The sequence below is a fragment of the Pinus tabuliformis genome, chromosome 7 (assembly GCF_031772625.1).
Source record: "Pinus tabuliformis cultivar Carrire ecotype Pingquan chromosome 7, CPIR1, whole genome shotgun sequence".
Lineage (NCBI taxonomy): Eukaryota > Viridiplantae > Streptophyta > Pinopsida > Pinales > Pinaceae > Pinus > Pinus tabuliformis.
Window position 1 is genome coordinate 818358730 of NC_142293.1, and position 26774 is coordinate 818385503.

General features: G+C 36.2%; 2 pseudogenes; both read left to right on the top strand.

Annotated features, from left to right (window-relative positions):
* The first annotated feature begins 289 nt into the window (after positions 1–289).
* LOC149250112 (UDP-glycosyltransferase 83A1-like) lies at positions 290–9571 on the top strand (annotated as a pseudogene).
* Positions 9572–22919: 13348 nt separating this feature from the next.
* Positions 22920–23504, top strand: LOC149250113 (isopentenyl-diphosphate Delta-isomerase I pseudogene; annotated as a pseudogene).
* Positions 23505–26774: the final 3270 nt, after the last annotated feature.

Sequence of the window (26774 nt, forward strand, 5' to 3'; positions counted from 1 at the left end):
AGGCATGAAGCCCGTAAATTGTATAATTATTTATTAATCACATCAGCCACATTCATTCCATTAATGACAAAGGTTTGCTAACATGTTTTGAGTGCGTTGCGAGAGGGTATCTGTGCAAGAGACATAAAGTATGACTATGGCAAATCGGGTAAATGATTTTTATTATTATTTCTAACAATAATAAAAACGACTATGGCCTCACTTCTTCAAACTTTGTGAAAATTCAGGGTAAAGAAAGTGTTGTGTTAGAAACAGAGGCAACATCGTGGCATTGAGAAAGGAAGCAATAATGGATATCAATTGCAGCAAGCAGCGACACCATGCGCTTCTGGTTCCTTTTCCTGCGCAAGGCCACATAAATCCCATGATGCAAGTGGCCCTCAAGCTTGTGGACGAGGGATTCTTTATCAGTTTTGTGAATACAGATTATAACCATTCTCGCATACCAGAGGCTAACAAAACCAGTTTGAGTAACCACACGATGATCGGCTCTGTGGTCGTCCCCGATGGCCTTCCTTCCAATGATACTCGCACCGACTTTGCCAAGCTATGTGATGTCACGGAAAACGTGATTATCCCATTTCTTGATAACCTCATTCACCAAATCAAAGAGGAGGATAATGATTCAAGTGTCTGCCTGGTAGTAGACATTATAGCGTCACAGGCACTAGAGATTGCTCAACGCCACCACATTCCAAGGGCCGCTCTTTGGACATCTCTTACTGCTACCTATGCACTGCTCTTTAATATTCCATCCCTTGTTTCATCCCAAATCATTCCCTCAAATGGTATGCTTACAGTTAATTATTATGTTAATTTCATGAACCTTGTAATTATAGTGTATGAATTGATTGCCAAAATTGTATTTATTAATTGAGGCCTCTGTAGGAGTTCCAAAGGACTTTAAAATGGTGAAATACCTCCCCTCCATGCCACCTCTCTACTCTGCACATCTTCCATGGGCTTCCGGTTTCAATGACTCTCAACATGAATTATTTTTCCACTTCACAAATCGACACATGGAGAGAGTGTGGGAAATCGATTGGGTCATCTGCAATTCCTTCCATCATCTGGAAGACCCCGCCATCAACAGTGTGGTCGAGAATGGAGGTTCAGTCTGTCCAATAGGTCGCTTGGTTCCTTCTTCCCTTCTCAATTCGAACTCAGGACTCCGATTGGAAATCACAACAGGATTTTGGGCTGAAGATGGCGAATGCTTGGATTGGTTGGATAAGCAGTCTAGGCAGTCTTTGATCTACATCTCATTTGGCAGCTTGAGTGTGTTAAGCGAGACGCAGTTCCAACAACTTGCACTTGTGTTGGAGGCCACGGAAAGACCATTTCTTTGGGTTGTGCAACCTGATCTGGTACAAGGTAGCGAGGCCGCCTTCCCTCTAGGGTTTGTGGAGCGCATCCAACGGTGTTGGGAATTTTCTGGTAAATTCCAAAACAAGATCTTAACACAGGGAAGCTACAAACAAATTATTTTCTGAGAACAGAGTATTACACACACCCACAAAATCTTTGTATTCATTAATCAAGGACAACTTCAGTTACAAATTTCTTCCTCTCTCTCAGAGGGATTCACCAAGAACATTTCAACAAAAATTACTCTGTCTCCTCCTGAGATTTTACACTGCTGTGTGTAAAAATCTCTTTTACATTCACTGTTGTAAAAACAGACTTCAACTACAGAAAATTACATTCACTACTGTGTAAAAACAAAATCTTACATTTACTGCTGTAAGGAAAAATTTCTTTTACATATCCATTCTTCACATTACATTTCATTGCTATGCATTTCAATGCATGTGCTCCACAAAAAAAAATTCACCGTTGCCTCTGTTCTTCTATGTTCACACTGGTGTGTGTTTCACTCCACGCTTCCCTCACATTACATGCACGAATAATAAAAACAACTAACTAAAAATTACATTACATATGAAACAAAATAAAAAAACTTACATGTGTTTACTACGCCATACTTCCGTAAGTAAAAAAAAAACAATATAATTAAAACTTCTACCTACAATCTGCCAATCACCATTAAATTTCATTTAATTTCTTTGCTGACAGAACCGGCGGTCAAAACAAAAATTTCACTCGAACTCCATGTTAAGGCCTGTATGCATCTTTGACATCAATCAACAACTTCAAACCTTCATTTTAATCGAATGGCTATCGCTCGATCAAACCAAACGAATGTTACCTCCCAATAAAAAGTGGTTTTTGGAAAAGTACTGTGGACGCCTATCAGCACTATGTTTTATCGCGTCCCCTCTGGAGAATACCACCAACCGATGAAAGGCGGTGCGATGAAGTCTGGCTGTTTTCGAGAATTAAATGCTGCACGATTCAACTGTTGCAGCGGTTGAAATTACAATTTCAACACTCCCCTTTAATTTCAACTACTGGGTTATCAGTCATGCCCAAACACTTCCTCAAAAATAAAAAACTTTTCTGGTCCAATGGCTTTGTCAGAATGTCTGCAACCTGCTCTTGAGTCCTGCAATGTTTAAAAACAATTTCTCCATTTCTTACCAATTCCCTGATGTAATGAAACCTTGTATCAATGTGTTTCGTTCTCTTATGAAACACCGAATTCTTGGATAATGCAGTAGCTGAGCTATTGTCACAAAAAATTACTGTTCCTTTTGCCTGCTCTTGGCCTAAGCTCCTTAACATTCTTCTCATTCAAACTGCTTGACATGTTGCTGTTGTAGCTGCCACATATTCCACCTCTGTTGTAGACAATGCTACAATAGGCTGTTTTTTAGAAGCCCATGAAATAGCTCCTGAACCCATGTGAAAAATATAACCAGATGTGCTTTTCCGATCATCTACACTTCCAGCCCAATCACTATCTGTGTATCCAACTAAATCTCAACATTCTGAGATAGTATATAAAATGCCAAACCTTTTGGTACCTTTAACATACCTCAGAATTCTTTTTGCTGCCTGCCAATGTGTTTCTTTTGGCCTCTCCATAAATCTGGAAATTAAACTAACAGCAAACAATATATCTGGCCTAGTTGCAGTCAAATACATGAGGCTGCCAACTATGCTCTTGTACAAACTAGGATCAAAATCCTTGCTGTTGTCCTCTTTGCTGAGTTTTAATCCCATCACTGTGGGAGTGATTGCTGCCTTGCTGTCCTGCATATTAAATCTTTCCAACACTTCATTTACATATTTTGCTTGTGAGATAATAATGCACCTGAAACTCTGAGCGCACTCCACTTGTATCTTAAGCATACAAATCAATCCAATCCACTTCTAAAATGCCGAATACCAAAATAGAAATTCTGTTTCAACTCAAACATAGGAACTGGATTCCTTTCTTGTTTCATATAGGGCGCAGCCATATATTTATTTTATATCATATATCAGATAACAGCCACTGGTTTTAAACAAAGCAAAAAAACATTTCCGTCCATTTTGTATTTGAAAACGCAGGTCCTTATTCGCAGATATGATTATCTGAATAAAAGAACAACTTAAAACGCTGTTTTAAAACAGCTTCAGGCATATAAAGGTTTCAGTATGTAATCATTAAAAAAATATCACTATCTATCGACCGACTAGCCAATTCAAGGCTATAACACACAATTACAAAATGCGCCTTTAATCTGTAGAATTCCTTCTACATTTCATCGAGAATGCAGACCATAGATTACTGTTTTTAAAAACATATGACAGTGAAATGTTTTTTTAAAAAAAACGTTGCCGGTCTCTCCCTATTCCCCTTTGACCGCAATTTTCCAATGAATACATATACCAACCATATTTCAGTTGGATTTTTATTTTCACACACATATTCGCCTTCCCCCAGCTCATTAATACAGGTTCGATATATGTGTATATCGATTGACCGATATTCCGGTCCAACACAACTATATTTGCCACAATCGGCGGTCAAAACAAATATATAACATATATATATAACAATTTATCAGATTTCATGCGATCTGAACCAAGATTGCCCACGAGGAATTGGCGTTGATACGCTCCAAGGTATTAACTGTCAGAGATCTTCAGTTTACAAATAATTGCCACCAGAATCGCCCCTTCTTTAACTCCTGTTATAATAGTTACCGAATATGTCTGGTGGTAAGGATTTGTTTCGATGCTGTTGTGGATTCCACGGTGCCAAGGCGAGATTTATGGACCCAATTGCATACATGATAAAAATAACTTCTACTACATACAATCCAATTAAAACTCACACGAACTTCTCACTCTCTGAACTATCGCTCCATGGCCAGTTCTTCTACACAGAATCCCCTCGCTGGTTACAATTTCTCTATATATTTTCCACTAATTACTCTAACAAATAGATAAGGTAATCTTCCATAAATTAATTCTAACAGAAATATTTTGATGCGCCTAACAAATCTTATCACTAAATGGAGCAATTTCACTTATTATAATAACAAATTGATTATGAAATCAACTCTCATAGTAATACTAAAATCAACAGTAAATGAAATTCACTTTGTCAAGCCACAACATGTCGACAATTTTCCACTTTGCTGGCCAGTTTCGATACTCCTGCATCAGATAAAAATTCCATTTTCATTTTGATCTACTTTTATTCCTGAGAAGTATCTCAGCAAACCCATGTCAGTCATTTCAAATTCTTCTTTCATGATTGTTTTGAAATTTTCAATAAGATGATCATCATTACCTGTGAAAATAACATCATCAGCATACAACACAACAATTAAAATTTTACCATCCTTTTCTTTGATGTAGAGGGTGGGTTCTCCCTCACACTTTGAAAATTCATTTTCCAGTAGATAGGAGTCTATCCTACTGTACCATGCTGTTGGTGCTTGCTTTAGCCCATAAAGAGCTTTCTTCAATCTGCACACTTTGTGCTCTTGGAATTTCTTTTCATAGCCTAGAGGTTGTTCAATGTAGACCTCTTCCTTTAACACTCCATTTAGGAATGCTGACTTCACGTCCATTTGGTAAACTTTCCACTTGTTTTGTGCTGCTATGGACAGCACTGCTCTCACGGTTTCCATTCTAGCAACCGGTGCGAAAGTTTCCTCATAGTCTCTCCCATACTGCTGTTTGTATCCTTTGGCAACCAGCCTTGCCTTGTGTCTTTCTATTTTGCCTTCATCATTACTCTTGGTCTTGTAGACCCATTTAACTCCAATGACTTCTTTTCCTTTTGGTAGTTCAACCAAATCCCATGTCTTGTTTCTTTCTATGGCATTAATCTCCTCATCCATAGTTTCTATCCATTTCCTATCCTTAATTGCATCTTCAAAATGAATAGGGTCATCAACATGACAATATAAAGCAAACAAAGAATTCATACCTTCATCATAAATGCCACTTAAATTTCTGAACTTCTTACCTCTTTCATTTGGTGTGCAAGTGATTGAAGAAGCACTTGAATTTCCTCCTTGTGGTGTGCTTGAAGAAGCACTTTCATTTCTCCTCAAGGGTGTCTCATGCTGTCCTTGTGTTGGCGCTGCTATTTGGGGATGTATTTCAGCCATCTCCTCATCATTTTCATCATGAGACAAACAGTTTTTAACATTCAATGTTTTCTCTATGCTTCCATCCCAAGCTTCCTCCTTAATGAATTCAACATCTCTGCTCACAAAAAAATTCTTGGTAGATGGGATATACAACCTGTAAGCTTTGGATTTCTCACTGTATCCAATGAAAATACATTTCTCCCCTTTGCTGTCCAACTTCCTCCTTAGCTGATCTGGAATGTGTGCATCAGCCACACAACCAAAATCTTCCATGTGGGTGACTCCTTGCTTTCTCCAATTCCATGCTTCTTCCGACACTTTGTTCATGACTGCTTTTGTAGGACACCTATTCAAAATGTATACTGCACAATGTACAGCTTCAGCCCAATAATCATTTGGCAAATGCTTTGCCTTTAACATACTCCTCACCATATCCATGATTGTCCTGTTCTTCCTTTCAGCAACTCCATTTTGTTGCGGGGTGTACCTAGCTGTAAATTTCTTATGAATTCCATTTTCTCTACAAAACCATAGGAATTCCTTGGAGATATACTCACCTCCTCTATCAGTTCTCAAAACTTTGATATGCAGCACACTTTCATCTTCTACAAGTTCTTTGAAATTTTGAAAATTTTCAAACACTTCACTTTTGTTCTTTAGAAAATAAACCCAAGTCTTTCTAGTGAAATCATCAATGAATGTTAGAAAATATTGGCTACCTGCTAGTGATGGAGTTTGCATTGGTCCACATAAATCTGAGTGGACAATCTCTAAGGGTTCTTTTGCCCTTATGCTTTTCCCTGATGGAAAACTTTCTCTGTGTTGTTTCCGCAAGATACAACCTTCACAAAGGTTGTCCGGTTTCTCTATCAATGGTAATCCTCTTACCATTGCTTTTCTACTCAACAAGTTAAGACCTCCAAAATTCAGATGTCCAAATCTCAAGTGCCACAACCAATTTTCATCCTTTGGTACGTTTTGGAAAGCCTCTTGGGTAACTACTGCAATTACTTCTTTATTTTTCAAATCTGCCCTTATTCTGAGAGGGAACATCTTGTTCCTTGTCATCTTCACTTCAACAATACATCTTTTGCTGGGTACTCTATCCATGATGGTGCATACATCATTCTCAAAGAAGACATTGCACCCCTTTTGAACAAGCTGTCCAATACTCAAGAGGTTACATTTCATTCCAGGAACATAATAGACATCTACTATGCTTTTCTTTTCACCTTTCTTTGTAAATATTTTTACTTCTCCTTTTCCCATAACAGAAATTTTACTATCAGTCCCAAGTGTGACTTGTGATTTCACATTTTGATCTAAAGCAGAAAACAGGGCTATGTTTCCTGTCATATGGTTGCTGCAACCAGAGTCTAGAAACCATATATCATCACTGTTTATTTCAGCCATGTTACAAGCTAAAAGCACATTATCTTGGCTGATATTTTCTCTAGTGATATTTGCACTAGATCTATTATTCATATCATGTTGCTTCTTCCTACATTCATTTGCATAATGCCCATATTTTTTACAATAATAACATTGGACATTGGATTTTTCATACCTTTGTCCTTGAGCATGATGTTGTCCACTTTGTTGACTACTGCCTTGGCCTTGGTTCTGATTTGGATTGCTGCCTCTTCCTTGAGCATTTGCTGGACTGTTCCTTCCACCTCTGTTTTGGCTTCTGCCTCTTCCTCTCTTGTTTCCTCTGCCTTGACCTCTTCCTCTTCCAAAGGACATCTGGGTCTTTAAGGCTTGCTCTAGGGATGAGTTTTCATTTCTACTCAATCTCTGCTCATGTGTTATCAGTGATGCATGAAGTTCATCAACTGAAATGTTTGAGAGATCCTTTGTCTCTTCTATGGTGGTGACAATCACATCAAACTTTGAGGGTAGGATCCTCAATAGTTTCTCCACAATCCTCCTTTCTTCAAGAACTTCTCCATGAGTCCTTATCTGTGTGACCAGACCAATCACATGTGTGAAGAATGAGTCAATATTATCTGACTCCTCCATGCACATGTTCTCAAAATATCTCCTCAGCAACTGTAGTTTTGTTGTCTTCATTTTCTCCATGCCTTGATAGGCTGTCTTGAGGGTTTGCCATGCTTCTTTGGATGTCTTGGCTGCTGCTATCCTTGGAAACACACTCTCATGCACTGCTTGATATAAAAATACGAGGGCTTTTGAATCCTTCTTATTATTGCTCTTCAACAAATCTTTCTCTGCCTGCGTCAATTTATTAAACTCTTCTTCATCTGTTGGTTCTTCAAATCCATATTCAACAAGTTCCCATAGATCTTGTGAGGCAAACAAGGCTCTCATGGTTATTGCCCAATAGTCATAGTTTTTCCCATTAAACTGTTGGAGCTGAGTATTAAAAATACCCATACTAGTGCTGGTGTTGGAGTTAGCCATTCCTTGCACTCTAAACTATGCTTCAAATTCTTGACTGTGTATTTAAAGTAACTGACTGTTTCTTCAGCAACACAAAAAACTAATCTGAGAAATACCTAGATCCTTTCTTGACTGAGTCTTCACTCTACTGGAGAAGCTGCTACAGCAAGAATCCTTCCTTTAGCTTCTTTGACACCTTTAAAGAGCCTGGATAAGCTCTGATACCATTGTTGGGAATTTTTTGGTAAATTCCAAAACAAAATGACTGAACAGAGAATGATGCTCTGTTTTTGCACAGGATCTTAACACAGAGAAGCTATAAACAAATTATTTTCTGAGAACAGAGTATTACACACACCCACAAAAGCTTTGTATTCATTAATCAGAGACAGCTTCAGTTACAAATTTCTTCCTCTCTCTTAGAGGGATTCACCAAGAACATTTCAACAAAAATTACTTTGTCTCCTCCTGAGATTTTACATTGCTGTGTGTAAAAATCTCTTTTACATTCACTGCTGTAAAAACAGAGTTCAACTACAGAAAATTACATTCACTACTGTGTAAAAACAAAATCTTACATTTACTGTTGTAAAGAAAAATTTCTTTTACATATCCATTCTTCACATTACATCTCATTGCTATGCATTTCAATGCATGTGCTCCACAAAAAAAAAATTCACCGCTGCCTCTGTTCTTCTATGTTCACACTGCTGTGTGTTTCACTCCGTGCTTCCCTCACATGACATGCACGAATAATAAAAACAACTAGCTAAAAATTACATTACATATGCAACAAAAATAAAAAAACTTACATGTGTTTACTACGCCATACTTCCATAAGTAAAAAAAACAATATAATTAAAACTTCTACCTACAATCTGCCAATCACCATTAAATTTCATTTATTTTCTTTGCTGACAGAACCGGCGGTCAAAACAAAAATTTCACGCGAACTCCATGTTCAGGCCTGTATGCATCTTTGACTTCAATCAACGGCTTCACACCTTCATTTTAATCCAACGACTATCGCTCGATCAAACCAAACAAATGTTACCTCCCGATAAAAAGTGGTTTTTTGAAAAGTACTGTGGACACGTGTCAGCCCTATGTTTTATCGCGTCCCCTCCGGAAAATACCACCAACCGATGAAAGGCGGTGCGATGAAGTCTAGCTGTTTTTGGGAATTAAATGTTGCACGGTTCAACTGTTGCAGCGGTTGAAATTACAATTTCAACAAACGGAGCCAGCGAGGCTGTCTGGTGTTATGGTGTCTGCAGTTGAGGGTACTTTCTCATCCTTCCATTGCTTGTTTTCTGACACATTGTGGATGGAATTCAACGTTGGAGAGCATCACCATAGGGGTGCCAATGTTATGCTGGCCTTATTTTGCAAATTAGTTTCTGAACCAAAGTTATATAGTCCATGTCTGGAAAATTGGCTTGTCTTTGCTTAAGGAAAACACTGCATCTACTGAGAGTGGAACATCAATAATCGACAGGAATAAGATTAAGAGGGATGTGGAGAGAGCAGTGATGGGCGAGGAAGGTGCAGAGATGAAGAGAAGAGTGATGAACTTGAGGGAGAGTGTGATTGCTGCAGTTAAGGAAGGTGGTTCATCTGACACAAATTTCTACAACTTCGCTACTGCAATGAAAACCGTAGAAAAGTAATTGATTGACGTTGCCGAGTGCTGGTAGGATTTGCTTCTGCGAACAACTACGATCGTAGTGTAATAATATGTTAGAAAATGTAATTACTCTAGTATGTGGAGTTAGTTAAATTTAGAGAGTCAATTTTAACTAAGTGTTGAGTGTTGAGCGTTGAGTCAAGTTGAGTGATGGATAAAGAGTTAAGTGCAGTCTATATTTAAAGCGTGAGTTAACTAAGTTAAGTGTATATGTATGTTAAGATATTTTAGGCCGGTCGCTAGTTGGTAACGCTTAAATGCCTTTCATCGGGTTCATTGTAAGAATCAAGTTTTGTGTGATCAATAGAAGAGCAGCAGCTCGTATGATTTGTGTGTGAATTATTTGTTTTGTCTCCTCTATCTTACCAACAAATTGGTATCAGAGCTCTCTTACCAACAAATTGGTATCGGAGCTTAAATCAAGATATAGAATCTACAACTGCAACTACAATCTTAGTGTAATAATATGTTGAATAGCTTTGTTACATCACATTTTTGCTTCTAACAATTGGAATTAATGTTTCAATAGTCTCCTTGTTAAGGCTAGAAATTAGTTTGCTAAAAGGCACAATGTCTAGATGGAAAACATCTTTAATCATGTTCTTAAAGAGATCTAAGTCCTCCTCCCTTTAGCTACAAAGATGCTCCATCAGTGTTCCATTTGTGATTTAATTTGCAGAACATCTTTGTTTGTTCATCTTAAACCATAGTGAATATAAAACATCCACTTTGCCCAATGCCCCATTGACAATGAACTTTATTAAGAGCAATCAAAGACCAGAAATCTGGAGATCTTAGGAGCCATGAAGTACAACATATGAACCATTTCAAAATCAAAGTAAAAACTCAACATTGCAGGCCAATATTGGAAAGAATGCATCCCAAAGAGTATTCTAAGTGCTTGATCATGATTGCTACCTTTATGTGTAGATATTTTGATCAAGTCAAAGAAGAGAGCAATGTTCCCTTTTCACACATTCAAGCAGATCTTCAAACACTATCAAACTGACTTGCAGAACGATTTCACCATAGATGCCCTCATTGTGGACATAACATTGCTTGCTCCACACAGTTAAGGTGGTATGTGTGCAGAGCGGCATACTCACAATAATCATGTCAACAAGATGAAATGTGCCACACTGTGACTATGGCCATCCTTAGTGGTGTCTGCTTAATCAATGGGATCAGGGATCATGGAAGACATGTTATTCAACTCATTTGTATTTGAATGAATTGGTTACTCAACAAATGGTTCGGTACACACACCATCACATCACATCATGTGACATCCACCAATGACAAATATACCAATCTATGTCCCAGATGCTAAGTTGCAAACCATATAAGTCATTGCAATATCATCCACATTTAACTCATGCAGAACCTTCAAAGGATTTGCATGGCTAAGATTGTTGAATAGTTAGAATATAATCAAGAAAGAAGAATCAAAACTAGAAAAAGATGCTCCTTAGTCCACAATATCAACATACAATGGGTTTGTAAAATGGAGACAAAATGCATGATGCATTGAGTCATTATGGGATTATATGGTCTATAATTGAGTAAATCTATAGAAATTAAAGGTTCAGGTTCCCAATGTATTTTTTTTTTTTTTGGGAAGAAATAGGTGTGTGATAATGTTTATTGGACTATGAAGAGGGTAAGTGTGTTTTAGTGGCATGGAAATAGCTAACATAGGGAATAGAGATAAAGGCTAGAGAGGATGAGATTGCAGTGTTTGACCAAGGGGAACCATTGGTTGGACTACTGAGATCGATGGTGGGAAAGGATATACTTGGATGCAATAAGCCATGAGTTTGGAGCCAACCTAACTACATTTAACAACCCTATACATAGAATGATTCTCATCTTGTAATGTGGTTAGAAGGCTTAAGGAGCTAATAGCCTTAAAATAGTTGACTCTATCATAACCAAGAGAAGCATACCAAAATCCAATAAAGGTATGGAGTCTTAATTAGGAGACCAAATTAGGGAAGCCATGCATCATTATTGAGAAAGGTTAATAATCTCATCAAGACCAAGTATATATGAAAAGGGGATCCTATCCAAGAATCTCAAAGACTACTGAAAATTGTATTAGGAACTTTTGAATCTTTGGGTGTGGATGAAGGGGCGAATTTAACAAAGTCAATTCTCAAGGAAGGTAGAAATAGACGAGAGATGAGAAGAAGGATTGTTTGTATGACACATTGTATGATGAAGGAGTACCAATTTTGAAGGTAAAGAAAAATGGGCCAAATGGAGCAATGTAACCATGGAAACTATACAAGGAACAATAGTGGAAATATGAGTGAGGAAAATATAAACAGAGTAATACGTGAGTACCTAAAAATGGTCATCGTTATCTCGATTGCAAATTTTGATAATATATTGGAATCTAGGATATAAAACAATGTCAAACAATTGACCTCACTCCTATTTGTCAAATTCTAAAATATTCTCAAAATTTGTAATCGACTTAAGTTCAAGCCCCAAAAATCAATTTTGTAGTTAAAAAGGTGTTGTTTTATGTGTATATTGAATGAAACAGTCTTAAAGGACATGATCCCTCTTATTTTTCTAGGTTATGGAAATTTAATATAATGGGAGAGGATCCCCTCTAAAAGGCTATGGAATCATATTTTATAGTGAGGGAGTGGATTTATTTTAGGCTATGGAAGCCTATTATATACAGAGGGAGTGGATTAATTTAGGCTACAAAATCCTACTATATAGTGAGAGAGGGGAGCATATTCCTATGGTGGTTATGCAAGCCTATTTATATAGAGATGAGCATATACCTAGTCTATGTTACTAGAAACAAATCGAGATCCTTTGTTTCCAAAAGAAAACATATGGAAAATGGAACAACATGGAAAACTATGTTTTCCTCGATCGTTTTCATTTCTCAATCTACAAAACTAGTTTCTCCATAAACGGATGGTTTCTTGAAACAATTTTTTTTTAGAAACATGATTTCATTCCTCCTTAAAGGAGCTCATTTCTCTTGCGTCTCCAATTGATCCCATTTTTAAATGGCACGTAAATTTAATAAGTTTAGTTTGTATATTAATGAGTTTTCGTTTGTAGTTTTAGCAAACAACAATTAAACTGTAGATGAATTTATTGTTGCATTTGGTTATAGTGGTTGCCAAGCGAGAGACTAAAGTGCATACTTGACTCGCACAGGACGATTCACATAGAGCAGACTCATAGAGGATTTGGAGGTACATAGCAAGGTGCTCAAGGAGATAAGGAGATTATTCCATTGAAGCGTTATCAAGGTATTTATTATGTGCTCACTCACACCCAAAATTTTTTGTTGTTCAGCCTCTCAATTAGAAATTTGGATGTAATTCTTTGGTCACACAATTTTTAGTTTGACTTTTCCTTGGTCAAACTAGATTAAAATTTGAATTTCTATTTCAATAGAATACTTGGAGGTAATTAACTGAAGTGACATGTCTATTGTCACTTAGTTAACTCAGTAAATTTGATTTGGAGAAGCTTGAGTTTCATTCTACATGATTGATTGCTAATTTTTAGCAATCTATTTCAGTTAATTTGAGTTAAAATCAATTTAACTAATTCTAACTGTCAGAAGAACTTGTGGAGGTCAATTTGTGGAAGTGGAACTTCAGCCAAACTCAATGATCAACCAATTAATTGATCAATCAACCCAAAATAATTGTTGCATGCATAGAATTCGAGTTACCCATTTCAGATGGAGATTCCAAGGCAGTGTACTATCAGTTGTAGCATATTCCCATGTGTACAGATGGTGCATGCAGTCAGAGAGTGACCTAAGTCTATTGTGCAATTCCTTGGTATGAAATTCCTATAAAATAGGGGCAATTTCCCAAGGGAACAACGCAAGGATATAGGAGCTTGGGAAGGCTTGAAATTGGCTAGGTATTGGGCCAAGTTCAGTCAGCCAAGAAGAGGGATAGACTATACACTTGTAGAGTGTGCTCAGGCTTGAGCAAGCATTTTATTTCTTCTCTATTCTATGATTAATGCAATATAGATAGTAAGGGGTTTTGAGCAGTTTCTTTCCCCTAGATAAATCTTTGTGCATGTGTGATGTTTCCTTTTGCATGTCTATGATTCTTTCTTTTGATGGTGAATTAACTTCCGTAGATGAGTAGAGTAGCTTCAAGTCTTGTGATTTAGAAAATTTCATGAGCAGTATTGAATCTACACATTAATTTCTACAAATGCCACAATATGACATCACATGTAATGAATGCCCCAATCCAATAAAACCTTTAATGAATATCATAATGTGAGATCACATTAATGAATATTGCATTGCAACATAAACATTAACACTGCAAGATGAATGCCACATTTTGAAATAACCATTAAGAAATGTTACAACCCAAAATAACCCTTGATGAACATATAAATATTAAAAGAACAATAACTAACACGCACACACATGCCCAGATTTTCACAAGTACAATATTGTATATTCCATATGAGAAACATATGTATATTGTCAACACTATCAGCATATTCCATGTCACTTGTTGTAATTGAGCCTGTGTGGGGAAAGTTTCTATTCCTTGCTCCCAACCACTCGGGATAACCTCAATTGACACACACCTTTATGTTTATTGAATTATGTCTACTTCGATTAATACTAAAAATATATATCATTTTATAAAAATTAAATGATCTAAATTTAAAATTTATTATTCTTAATTATAAAAATATAATTTTATAATATTATATCATATTTAATAATATTTTAATAATCTATATAAATTTATATAACTATTATAAGTTACCCCAGATATATATATATTCAATTTATTATGGGCAATTGAGAAGAGTGATTATTATCTTCTTTATCTAGTTTGAATTTCGATAAATACTATAATGAAATTAATGATAATGGATTCAAATATTCTTTTATAACTAATATATTGATTTTTAAAAAATTAATCGTCACATAAATATGAAATTAGAACATCTTAATATATCACTAATACTATATTAATTAATGAACCCCAATTACTATTTCTACTAATTAATATAATATTAACTATGCTTATTAATATATATTATTATTTACTATAAAAAAAAATATAGTAAAAATATTTATATTATATTAATTATTTTATTAAAATTATTAATATATTATTAATTAATATAATATTAAATATGCTTATTAATATATATTATTATTTACTATAAAATATATAATAAAAATATTTATATTATATTAATTATTTTATTAAAATTATTAATATATATCATTTTCTTAATAGACAATTTATAGCACAAATATGAATGTGAATATAAAACCCAAAAAATGATACAAATTATTAGCTATAAATAATTCATTTATGCTAGAAATGTGAACCTTAGTAAGACAAAAGAGTATGGAAATGTTTTGTTACAAATACATTGCAGTAAAAATGTGAACGTATATAAGATAACGAGCGTATAGAAATGTGAATCTTAGTAAGACAAAAGAGTATGGAAATGTTTTGTTACAAAGACATTGCAGTAAAAATGTGAACGGATATAAGATAACGAGAGTATAGAAATGCGGGTAGAAATGTATGTTTGAAATGTGAATGTGTATAAGATAAATGAATTACGAAAATGTTGTATATGAATAGTTTATAATGATTAAGAATATGTATTTTTTTTGTGATAGGTTATATATTTATATTTATAGTGGGTAGGTATGTATATTTTTCACAAATTTAAATAGTCAAATTATTGTGTAAAGGCATATTCATTTTCTTATAAACAAAGGGCTTTATATATCAATTTTTTTGTTTAGTTTGACAATTTAAAAATTCATAGGGCTTCAAGTTCAAGGAATATGTTCGTCCTGTCATGATAAGGTTCGAAGAGTAGGGGCCCCACTCACATGACACCTTGGCTCTTGCTTTAATATATAGAGTATAGTAGAAATGTGAATGTCCATAAGATAGAGAAATTATGAAAATGATTTGCTATGAATGATGTATAATGGTGAAGAATATGTACTTCTTTGCAAGATGCCATACATTCAAATTTAAAGTGGGTGGGATATGGATATCTCTCATAAATTTAAATAGTCAATTCATTGTAGAGATGCTTGTAGGTTGTCCTATAAACAACATGTATCATATATCAATTTAGTGCTTAGTTTGGAAAAAAATTAAAAATGCACATGAGTTCAATTCTACGGAACATGTTTAACTCGTTGTGATAACACTAGCATAGTAAGGCCCCCACCCACATAACATCTTGATTTCTACTAAGTCATATATTATTAATATATCTGGTTTACCCGCTATTAAATATATTAACCTTAAACATATTCCATATTACTCAAACATTAACCACATTAATATTAATATTACAAACAAAGAGAATATATTTTCCTAAAAACAATCTATAATAAAGATAAAATGTGAACTTACATAGGATATAATCAAACATGAACTGGCATAAGATAAAAAGATTATGGAAATGTTCATGTTGGAAGTAATGCTTCCATGTGTTGTTGTGAGTTCCCAAGCATCAGTCTAGAAGCTGTTGATTTCTATGTTATGAGTTGGAGATGAGTTGGAGTCATAATCTAGATGTGTCGAAGTTAGTGTGTTATGTCCTTTATATTTGTATATCTTGTGATCAATAAAACAATGAGTGTGATTTGTGTTGTGTATGAATCTCTCTCTGATCTCACTCTCTCAATTTTTCTAACATGGTATCAGAGCCATAAAGCTTAAATCTGAGAGGTCAGATCTGGATTGTTAAAGCCCCTGTAATCTAGTTTTGTGAGATTTATTTGTTTTAAATTCGTTGTGTGATGCATTATCAAGATCTGTCATAAACAATATGATGTTGCCGCTGGAATCTTCACATTCAATATTACTTTAATCGAGAGCTACAATCAAATCCGCGTGTGCATATTGAGTATAAGAAAGAATGGAAGTGGAGATGTGTACAACTGATTCAATGATATACATACACGTATAGAGCACACATAACAAATAATATCTTTCCAATTGTGATATTTGTGACTCTTCTCCAACTCTGTTTCCTATTCTCCTCAGAGAAGCTTTCAGAGTCGGGGCTCGGGTTTCTTTATCTCTTTACCAATCCGATCTAAGTATCAATTCCCATTCTCTGCACATTATTATTATTGGAGCCATGTAATATTATGATCCCATCAGAACCCCAATACAGTAAATGAATGCAGCGGCCACTTAGTTAATATTATGCTTTTGTAATATCAAACACTTGCTAAGGGAGAGGTTCAAGACCGAGAAGTGCATTGTTAGCTTTGTTCCGGGGTGTAAGAAATCCAAGTTCAATTGGGGTTGATGCTAGGGGTAAAAACCCTACCAGATCGATCAATCTATAGAGTTTTCAAAGACTTGAGATCATTGTAGCAATATTTGTGGACAATGAAAAGAAAAAAGGCCTCCGCATAAGAATCATTGCAATATGCTCTATAGGTTTGGTGGTAAAGGCATGATCGTGGAGCATGAGATCTAAAATTAGGCTACTATGGAAAGACGCTGCTAGCAAAAGAGAGAGATCCAGATCAGTAGCTCCTTCAAGCATCGTTGTCTTCCTGAATTAGATTCTCTAGAATGTCATCCAAAGCCTCCTCTAGCATGAAGACCTCCAATACACAACAAGTCTATAGTGTCACTGCCACAGTGAGATCCGACCAACTTTCCAACTACCACAACCAGATTTGGCCACCTAAGGAATATCTTCCACCACAACTTCCTCTGCGCCAGCAAGGCTCACAACCATTAGGATTGAGACTATTAGTTATGAATCATAATTTAGAAATTATTGGCATCGTCAGCTTGTTGATGTTTGATTGGTATATTTGAGTTTCTTTTTTTTGGGTTTGGATTTTATGTAAGAAAAAAAAAGTATGATAGTTCCTGTTGGTGTTTGTGTTTTTATTGGTTATAAAAAGGGTTTGTGGTTCTTAAACTGGAAGCCCCGATGTCCGAAACATCAATTATTGTGTGTTAGAAAGGTCAAGGCTTGAAGACCTCCAATACACAACAAGTCTATAGTGTCGCTGCCACAGCCAGATCCGACCAACTTTCCGACTACCACAACCAGATTTGGCCGCCTAAGGAATATCTTCCACCACAACTTCCTCTGCGTCAGCAAGGCTCACAACCATTAGGATTGAGACTGTTTTTTATGAGTCATAACTTAAAAATTATTGGCATCGTCAGCTTGTTTAAGTTTGATTGGTATATTTGAGTTTCTTTTTTTTGGGTTTGGATATTGTGTAAGAAAAAAATAAATTATGATAGTTCTTGTTGGTGTTTGTGTTTTTATTGGTTATAAAAAGGGTTCGTGGTTCTTAAACTAGAAGCCCCGATGTCCGAAACATCAATTATTGTGCGTTAGAAAGGTCAAGTTGTTTGATCAAGTTTTGAACACATTCGGAATCCATACCTCGATCCTAGCAAGTGACAGATAGCCGAAAGTGAAATATTTGATAGATGGTGGTTGGTCGATAAGATGGTTCATTACTTGATGGCTCTTATCGCGGAATCCCCGACGAGCCGAGTTTCGAATAGTTTTTATCTTGCAATGTTAATCAACATTTATCAGATGCAGTTACATTTTAAATGGATGCCAAGTGACATCTCGAAGATGTGGTAGTGAAAGAGCAGTGTTTGCGAGATTCCGGAGTGGATGTGAGTGTTGATCAAGAACAGTGAAACAAATTATCTTTTTTTTTGTAATATGTGTTTTTCATGTACGAATTAAAGGAGGGTGTTGGAAGTAATACTTCCATGTGTTGTTGTGAGTTGTCGTTGTGAGTTCCCAAGCATCAGTCTAGATGCTGTTGATTTCTATGTTATGAATTAGAGATCAGTTGGACTCATAATCTAGATGTGTCGAAGTAATTGTGATATGACCTTTATATTTATATCTCATGTGATCAATAAAACAATGTGTGTGATTTGTGTGTCTAATTATTCTCTCTGCCCATCTCTCTAATTTTTCTAATAGTTCATTGTGAGGAGAGGTCTCCTTCAAGTAGGGAAAAGTCAATTATATGTAAGGTACACCGAAGAGCGAAAATAAGATAAATAAATAATGTTATACAATTAGGATAAATAAATATCATTATATTCACGAGTCAACCAATGTGTGTATATATATATGTTTTCAAACAAAAGTGATTTGATTAGTATTAATTGTAATCTACCTAGTCATTCAGCTCCCATTTTAACAGATAAATAATAACATTTTGGTATGATTGTAGAAATCTAAGCAACTTATTAAATGAGACTTGAAATTATCCAACATTATTAAGAAATATTCATCATTCCAGAATTTACTTGGTCTTTATTAAATGCAGAATTTTAATTTTATTTTACCTAAATTCGTTGATTATTAATGAATAAATGCATGATGTAGATCATTATTTAACGGATTCGTTAAACATGATCCACGTCGTCCAGTGAATGTGTTACGTATATAAAATGCATTGGATAGAACATTAATTAACTTATTTCTTATGCAGCATCTATAGTAACCCAAATGTTGTAAATTTTATCCTCACAAGACTCCACCAATTTGTAGAATCACTGAGCTTTTTGTCACTATAGCTGGGAGTGTATTAAACACAGTCCAAACTCGTGAAGAAAATATACATCAATGTTACCCGCTCTTTACTAATGTACCCAACAAAAAATCGAAATAATGTCTATTTGAAACCATCACCAATGTACCAACAATTAGTATGTTTCTTTTTCTTTAAAATATATATTTGAAACCAACACCAATGTACTAACAATTAGCATGCTTTTTTTCTTTAAAATATGGATGTAGTATTGTTTAAAATTGCCATATATAGATTTTATAATTTATATTTGTGACGGTTTTGTTTGATAATGATTTCTTTATATTATTAGTTTTTAGAAAATGTAAATATTATTCGAGTAGATTTTGTATTAATTATGTTTTGAGTATAAATATTTATCTATTAACTAATGAATTTTGTATTATATATATATATATATATATATATATATATTAATTTAAAAAGATCAGAAAAATAATTAAAATTTTATATTGGTGAAAAGGTATATGAAAAATTGAATTAAAAAAAAAATAAAACAAAAAAAAAAAAACAAAAAAATTAAATAGAAAACCTAAACAAAAACAAACAAAAAAAATTATAGCTAAATCTCTTTCCATTGTTTTTTTTACTTGAAATTCTTAATCATGTGAAGATTTTTTTACAACATTACATAGTTAAGAGGTCAAAGGTTCAAAACGGAAGGGGGTAGAGTATGTATGCCTTCGTAGACTTAGCAGTCAAACCGATGCGTGGAGGTGGGTCCTTCTCCCACAAAAAAGGGGGTGTGTATGGCTTGGTTGTGACCCTAAAATTGGATAAATACAACTTGAGTGAGCCCAACTTGAGTGAGCCTAATGGTTAAGAGAATGTGTTTCCTTCTAAGAGGTCACACGTTCAAAACCAGAGGGAGATTGAGTATGTATGCCTTCGTAGACTTATCAGTAAAATTCTTAGGCGTAGGTGGATCCTTTGTTCCACAAACAAGAAAGTCTCGTACACAAATTTGGATAATAATAATAATATATTTACTTATTATTAAAAGAGTATAAGACATATATTAATTTTACAATTTACAAATTGTTAATATAAAACATATATTGATTTTACATTTTACAAATTGTTAACTAATATATAAAAAATGATATGAATACATTATATTAAGATAATGTCAATACCTAATTATTCTTCTTTACAAATTTCGTGAATAAATAACATGTTTTTATTTTAATTATCTTATAACAAATAAGATTATTTATTTGTGTACTTAATCCTATTAAATTTAATCATATTAAATATAGTTGAATATATATAATGGATTTGAATACATTTCATCCTTATAAGTCATTTATTTTGTCTCAAAATAGATAAAATGAGTTCCAAAGACTATTTACTTATGTACTTAATCCTATTAAATTTAATCAATCTAGTTGAATATATATAATGGATTTGAATACATTTGATCCTTATAATTTTGTCTCAAAAACAGATAAAAATGTTAGAATATTAATCATGAAGTCGTCTGTCCCTATTCATATGACAGTGAGTTGTTGGTGTCAGTCGGCGACGAGTTAATAGTCGGCGGGAGTCGGGGAGTTGGCAAGGTTTGGGTAGATAATAAATATAGCTGGTGTAATCCCTGTAGATTCTCCGGTCGAATTGATGTATAAATTTCAATGATTGAAATAAAATTATCAAGCTCTGAGTTGAGTCATCAACTCTAAAATGGTATCAGAGCGAGAGTTGTAAAATGGTATCAGAGCGAGAGTTGTAGGCTCAGTGGTATGAAGATTTGTGGGCTCGATGGTGTGAAGAGTTGTGAGAGAGCTCATTGTGTAGAGATCATGTTATGCAGAGATTGAGCTAGCAACAGATTCATTGCCCATGTCCTGCTTTGTTGGAGAGCACCATCACTGAGAGTCGATTGTTAGTCGCTGAAGAGCTTGCATTGAGCGACATTGTCTAATGTTGTCAAGCTTATGTGGAGGAGCTCTTGCAGGAGCTCTTGCATTGATGGAATATTAAATTGCCAATTCTGTGTGATACAAGTGAAGGTCATTGTCGGTGGAGGCCAAACCTTTCTATGATCTATGAGCGGATCATCGTGTGGTTGTTGTTGTTAGCCGAGGGTGTAGTTGTTGTGAGTGTTTGGGCATGAACCTACTTTAATGAGAGTGCCACCGAATTGAATGTGTAAGAGTTCATTAGTGGCAGCAACGACGACCCATCCTGGTTGCGAGGTAGTGCCTTGCAAGGTCTGGAGGGTATAATTTCAGATTCTGGAAGTGATATAGTGAGCGGTGAGGCTATTGCAATAAGCCAAGGGCGTGTGGAGTTGGTGTGAGTGAGCCCGGCATGTGTGGAATCGAGTTGTGAAAGAGTAAGAGAAGTTTATTTTTTACATTTGATGTGTGTTGCATGTCTCAGCGTTGAGTTGTGTTACAGAGTGACAGTGGAAGAGGCGTACGAAAGCCGATCAACTACCTATCTGGTCGTTGTTCAGAAGTGATGTGTGAAAGAAATAAGTGCAGTAACGCTCGAGTTGAGCATGTGTATTACTGCTAGAGTTGTGGTATAAAAACTTATAATTGTCTTGATGTTGGACAAGTCATGGAGTGTTGTGCGAGGTTTGAGCCTAATTGAAACCTGGTGAGCCGAAAGTCTATGTATCCAGAAGAGACCTGGCCTATGTATTGTATTGCGACTTTGGAAGAGTAGTGGACCATCTGTTGACGAAGTTGACTGGAGAGGTGTGTGACAGTGCCTAATCACTAACCTGTGCACCTAGAGAACAGTTGTGTGCTCTGGAGAAGGATTGATGGTCCGTCTTCGATTTGTGTTCGTCGTGTTGAGACTGTAGAGAGGTATGTTCCAATCGGCCTAACCTGGTGGCAGTTTCAATTCTACTCTGCCACAGCCTGCATGGAATAGACCTATGGGCAACGTGCAAGAGATGAGTGTCTGTCCGTATGTGGAACATTCTTGAGGAGCATTTAAATCCTTTGGTTGAGTTGTGGGAAGCTTGCTTCCAGCCTGTTTGAGCCACGCATGTGGAGAAGGCACTGTGGTGTTGGAACGAAGTTGCGGGTGCATTCTGTAGTTGACTGAGGTTTAGTTTATGGTTTATAAGAGGCGTAGTGAGCCTTGTGATGGGTCTCTTTCGACTGTAGTGTCGGTTGAGCTGAAGTGCGTGGATGAAGGCATCGATATGTTGAATCCAATATGGAGTGTAAAGGAGCAGCTGCAGTGGAATGTGTGAAGCATTTCATGTCTCCTTTTCTTTGTTGAGTTGTTTTTGTTGTGTAAGTAGCCACGTTGAAATGCATCCTTTGTGTTATTGAGTTGTTCTGGTGGTGTAAGTGGCCACATTGGAATGCAGGTTCGGTCAGTGATATTCCTCTATTAGGAAGTATTTTTAGGTCGGGAATCAGTTCAATGAGTGGGATAAATATTTTCTCGAGCATTTTTTACATTGATATTTGTGATATTCCTCTATTAGGAAGTATTTTTAGGTCGGGTAATTTGATTCAGGTAGTATTTTTTATTCAGAAGAATTATTCGATAAAAAAATGGTTTTATTGATGAGCATGAATATCAGGAGGTGCAATATATTCCACATGCTCCTGTAATCAGTGAGGGCAGAACTTGCTTCTCCCAAAACCCAATTGTTAGAAATTTGATTGGATTTACTTCTAAGATCATTGTGACAATGAAGGATATGACCATGGATGTTGTTTAAAGGTCATTCATGTTCGGAGATGAGTGCATTTTGGTGGATGAAGAGGATCATGTCATTAGCCATGACTCAAAATACAATTGTCAGTTGATGGAGAAAATAGATTCAGAGAATCTATTGCATAGAGCTTTCAGTGTGTTTCTATTCAATACACAATATAAATTGCTTCTTCAACGATGTTGTGCAACAAATGTAACATTCCCTTTAGTATGGAAAAATACTTATTGCACCCATCCTCTCTATAGGGAGTCTTAGCTCATTGAGGAGAAAAATATAGAGGTCAGAAATGCAACCCAAAGGAAGTTGTATGATGAACTAGGCATTGTTGTAGAAGATGATCCAATCAGTCAGTTTGTGCCACTTGGTTGCATACTTTATAAGGCTCCTTCTCATGGAAAGTTAGAAGAGCATGAATTGGATTACCTTGTTTTCATTGTTTAAGATGTTGCCTTGCATCCTAATCTGGAAGAGGTTTATGATGTTAAGTACATAAGAAAAGAGCATTTGAAGGAGCTCATAAGGAAAGCAAGAAAGTTGAAGATGAAACTACACCAACAAATGAACAAGCATGGACCCTTTAGCAAGAAGGAAAAATGAAAGCTTTGTTATCAATTTTTTATTTACTGTTGTAAGCCTAGCTAAGACAGAGACCAGCAGGCAAGTTAAAGTATAGGTCATGATTAAGGGGATGTCTTATAAAATCAAGACATCATCCCTCAATGTTCACATGACGAGGAGTTCTTGATGTGAGATAGTGAGGAATTAATAGTCAGTGGGAGTCAACAAGTTTTAGATAGATAATAAATATAGTCAATGCAATCCCTGTAGATTCTTTCACTAAATTGATGTATAAATTTCGATGACTTAATTGCAATTATCAAGCTCTGAGTCAAGTCTTCAACTCTAAAAAAAAACAGTCCCACTAGACTTGCAAAATGATTGCATAACATGACTACCACTCAACAATGATTAGATATACTTTATATAACGAATTTGGATAATCACCATAAGTTTTGTAACACCACTATCTTGGATTAAAAGTTCGTGATATTATTATCCGTGCCGCAAGGCAACAGATATTGCATTGGGTTTTTGGTCAAACCCCTATTAGTTTGGGTTTGACCAAAAAAATTGCAAAAAATTCTATAGTATAACATTACACATTGAAATATATGATTTTTTTTAAATAATTTAATCTATTTATGTTGAACTTGATTGGCTATCAAGTTAAACATGTTATTGTGCATTGTCTTTGTTAATGTGCCCATTACCTCTATTAACTAACCAAAAAATACAGAAATCACATCAATATACAGACTGGCATTTAGATTGAGCATTTATAATGCATAATGCCTCCTCACCATCACAACGTTTAAAGTCACATCAACTTCAGTGAAAACTTCTTGAAATCACATAGACACTGGGCTTATGATGTTCATTCGCTCGAGAGTTTTTTCGTTTTTTTTTTTCCACTGGAAAAATCGTAATCTTTCATTAATGATTGAAAAATTACATGTTGTAGATGCCTCTTGGCATATGCTGATTAACAGATTATCAAAAATGCTACTCTAATGATGCATAGATCCTTGCACACCACGCAAGGTGTATGGATTTCATGAATAAACTGGTATATGCAAAATATTTGTATAGTTGGGGAAAAGTCAGGCTTTCCTCCTTTTTTTCTTCTCAACCTTTCTCCAATTCCCCTGTGACTCTGTGGGAGTTATGAGTGCTAATGCGTTTTCAGCCACAGGTTGTGGGTTATCAGAATCTGATGTGTCTGATGTGTGTATGCGTTTATTTCTGCCCATGTCCATTTTTGCTCTTCTTGCGAATACTGTCTCTATATTGTCATGTGGACCTGTGTCTTCTACAACTGATTCTTTATTCATCTGATTGTTCTCATTTGGGTTGTCATATTCCATCTCTTCTTCCTCCTCATCATCCGGGGGAGGTGGTGGAATGTACCAACCTTTTGCTTGTTTTTCCGTTTTCTTTTTTCTGCGGCTGTCCTTTTTGACTGCCGGGCACGTGCTTTGTAAGTGTCCTGTTTGCCTACATTTTCGACATCTGAATGCAGTGTTTTCATAATCTAATACTTGTGTCCAGCTGCTCTGTCTATGCTTCAGCTGGATTTGGTCTGGTAGGCCTTTGCTAAGGTCTACTTCCACACATATTCATGCAAAAGTATATATTCTTTCCTCCACTCGCTGGGTGTCCATTTTAATGTAACGCCCAATTGTGTTTCCAATTCCAGTGAGTACTTGCTGGTTCCAGAGATGTATTGGGAGGTTGTGTAGCCTCACCCAAACTGGCATCTTCGAGACAACCATTGTGTTTGCATCAAATCCTGGGAACCATGGTGTAATGAAGAGTCCAGTGGATCCCCAAAACCAAGGCCCTTCCTGCATTACTATATCTCTTTCTGCTGCTGATAAAAATTTCACAATAAAAAACCCCTTGGAGCATAGGTGTACTTCGCATTCCGTGGTCCAGTTCGTGTAGATCCAAATGAAAAGATCCGCTAGTTTGGGCCAATAGCAGTTAAATCTGCATATTATTGCCTGACTTTCATATATGGTGCATTGCTCGTCTATTTCTGGTGTATTTATGTTGTATTCTGGAGTGTGTTCCAGCTGTTCCACTATGTATGGCCTTGCGTCCATACCTGTTTGGTTCGGTGCTGTTCCTTCTGTGTTTTTCCCCTGTAGGGCGTTTTTGAAGGAAATGTTGCCTGGTTTTTTCCCAATTGAACCAGTGCCACTTCCTCCCGCCCTGTCTGAATTCTTGTTGTTGTTAGTTGCTCCTCCTCTTAGCCTCAGATTGAGGATGATTGTTGACAGAGGTATTATTCTATATTCCCAGAGGTATTTTGTTTCTTGTAACACTTTGCCCCCATGTATCAAGCTTTGGATTCTGATGGGGTAACCCAGCTGTTGCATAATAATTTCCTGCATTTTCTCAACTGTATCTGTGCCTTTTACCCAGATTAATTTCGATTTTCCTTCTAGGTTTTTTATAAAAACTTGAAATCTGTGATCTCTTACCAGGTTTCCAGGAGTTGCTTTTGGCAGATCTAACCCTGTAGTTCTGCTCAGCTCCTTTTGCTCGCCTTGATACAGCTTAATTGGTGTGGTAGCTTCCCGATCTGACCTGTTAGAGGGTCGATCTACCACGAGAGGGTCTGAATCTATAAGTCTGGGACGCTGTCTGTTCGCCATACCGCGGATCGGTGGATTTAATGCCCCTTCGGGGTTCCACGACATTTTGCTTTCTAGATCTGCATCATAATAAAATGGATCCACGTTTTGATAAGCCGTGATCTGGAGGTTTTCTTCATACCTTTGATAGTGTCGGCGGAGGGCTCCATTATTGCTCCAGGCCGCTCCCTTATCATGCATTTTCTCGCGAGCAGCTACGGACTTTGGGCTGTTTGTCAAGTGCTCGATCTGAATACTTTTCCTCTGCTCCTCCAAACCCTTTATGCCGCTCAGGAGCTTTCCAACTGTCTTCGCCGCCTGAGGGAGTCCTGTATTCCCCAGATCTGGGCCGGATCGCGCCTCTGATTTCCTTGAGCGCCCTGGCTTCTGCAGATAGCATAGGGGCCTTGTTCTCTGCGCGCCACTGAAGACCCACGCAGGATGCACCGCTTCCAGCTTTCTGAGCTCTCCGGAGTGTTTGCCGCTGCGTGAAAGCGCCATTGCCGTTCGAATCCTCCGCTCCAGAACCCTCCCGCTAGTCTTCCGTTCGCCTCCCAGAAGAAATTCTAGTTCACAAGCCAATAATCCATTACAAATAATAACAGCTATATTCTTATATAATTATCGAGAGTTTTTTCGTTATACTCATGCTATCTCTAAAATTAAT